We start from the raw sequence: 2,500 nt of genomic DNA, 5'->3' as shown, positions 1-2,500 counted from the left end.
CTTCTGACAGGAACTTCCTACAGACCAGGTATGAATGATGCCTGACTGGACATACAAAACTCACAAGTTCCTGGCTCTCACGGCTCCTCTGCAGAGGGTTAGTCGAAGAAGGAGGGGCATCACGAGGGGAGTCGCGAGGGGCGTCGAGGGATGGGGGACTGTTTAAAGTGTGCGTGTTAGTCCCCATAGGGAAATAGTTCCTCTGCATTTAACCCATTCACCCAGTGAAGCAGTGGGCAGCCACCAATGCAGCGCCCGGTGAGCAGTGTGTAGGGACGGCACCTTGCTCAGGGATACCTCAAGGTAGCCGTTCAGTGGAGTTGAACCCCCGACCTTCCGATCATGGGGCCACCACTCTACCTACTGAGCTATCCCTGCCCTCTTTTTTTTTTTTTTTTTTTTTTTTTTGTGCCTCACTGCCCTCGCCTTCTTCAAGAAAGCCGTCTTCAACCGAGTCGAGAGAGCCGGGAACTTGTGAGGTGTGCATGTCCTGGTGAGCCTCCACCTTTTATAGGTGGGTGCAGCCTCGACTGTACAGAGACAGGCCAGACCAGCTGCACCATACAGACACTTCAAACCTCATCTGAGGACAAAAAACACATACATACATACATACATACATACATACATACATACATCCACCCACCCACCCACATCCATCCATCCATCCATCCTTGCATCCATCCACCCATCCATCCTTGCATCCATCCACCCATCCATCCTTGCATCCATCCATCCATCCATCCTACTATTAAAAAAGTAATAAAGTTAGGGTCCCTTTACAATGTCAGAAGGAGGGAGGCACTAAGGCACCGCCTTCCGCCCCTCGACGCCCTCGCGGTGCCACCTCCTTCTGACAGGAACTTCCTACAGACCAGGTATGAATGATGCCTGACTGGACATACAAAACTCACAAGTTCCTGGCTCTCACGGCTCCTCTGCAGAGGGTTAGTCGAAGAAGGAGGGGCATCGCGAGGGGAGTCGCGAGGGGCGTCGAGGGATGGGGGACTGTTTAAAGTCCCCATAGGGAAATAGTTCCTCTGCATTTAACCCATTCACCCAGTGAAGCAGTGGGCAGCCACCAATGCAGCGCCCGGTGAGCAGTGTGTAGGGACGGCACCTTGCTCAGGGATACCTCAAGGTAGCCGTTCAGTGGAGTTGAACCCCCGACCTTCCGATCATGGGGCCACCACTCTACCTACTGAGCTATCCCTGCCCTCTTTTTTTTTTTTTTTTTTTTTTTTTTTTTTTTGTGCCTCACTGCCCTCGCCTTCTTCAAGAAAGCCGTCTTCAACCGAGTCGAGAGAGCCGGGAACTTGTGAGGTGTGCATGTCCTGGTGAGCCTCCACCTTTTATAGGTGGGTGCAGCCTCGACTGTACAGAGACAGGCCAGACCAGCTGCACCATACAGACACTTCAAACCTCATCTGAGGACAAAAAACACATACATACATACATACATACATACATACATACATACATACATACATACATCCACCCACCCACCCACCCACATCCATCCATCCATCCATCCTTGCATCCATCCACCCATCCATCCTTGCATCCATCCATCCATCCATCCTACTATTAAAAAAGTAATAAAGTTAGGGTCCCTTTACAATGTCAGAAGGAGGGAGGCACTAAGGCACCGCCTTCCGCCCCTCGACGCCCTCGCGGTGCCACCTCCTTCTGACAGGAACTTCCTACAGACCAGGTATGAATGATGCCTGACTGGACATACAAAACTCACAAGTTCCTGGCTCTCACGGCTCCTCTGCAGAGGGTTAGTCGAAGAAGGAGGGGCATCGCGAGGGGAGTCGCGAGGGGCGTCGAGGGATGGGGGACTGTTTAAAGTGTGCGTGTTAGTCCCCATAGGGAAATAGTTCCTCTGCATTTAACCCATTCACCCAGTGAAGCAGTGGGCAGCCACCAATGCAGCGCCCGGTGAGCAGTGTGTAGGGACGGCACCTTGCTCAGGGATACCTCAAGGTAGCCGTTCAGTGGAGTTGAACCCCCGACCTTCCGATCATGGGGCCACCACTCTACCTACTGAGCTATCCCTGCCCTCTTTTTTTTTTTTTTTTTTTTTTTTTTTTGTGCCTCACTGCCCTCGCCTTCTTCAAGAAAGCCGTCTTCAACCGAGTCGAGAGAGCCGGGAACTTGTGAGGTGTGCATGTCCTGGTGAGCCTCCACCTTTTATAGGTGGGTGCAGCCTCGACTGTACAGAGACAGGCCAGACCAGCTGCACCATACAGACACTTCAAACCTCATCTGAGGACAAAAAACACATACATACATACATACATACATACATACATACATACATACATACATCCACCCACCCACCCACATCCATCCATCCATCCATCCTTGCATCCATCCACCCATCCATCCTTGCATCCATCCACCCATCCATCCTTGCATCCATCCATCCATCCATCCTACTATTAAAAAAGTAATAAAGTTAGGGTCCCTTTACAATGTCAGAAGGAGGGAGGCA

The sequence above is a fragment of the Rhamphochromis longiceps genome, linkage group LG8 (assembly GCF_057381845.1).
Source record: "Rhamphochromis longiceps isolate RC_006_pf linkage group LG8, R_longiceps_female_GT1.1, whole genome shotgun sequence".
NCBI classification, from domain to species: domain Eukaryota; kingdom Metazoa; phylum Chordata; class Actinopteri; order Cichliformes; family Cichlidae; genus Rhamphochromis; species Rhamphochromis longiceps.
Note: the sequence above shows the minus strand (reverse complement) of the source record.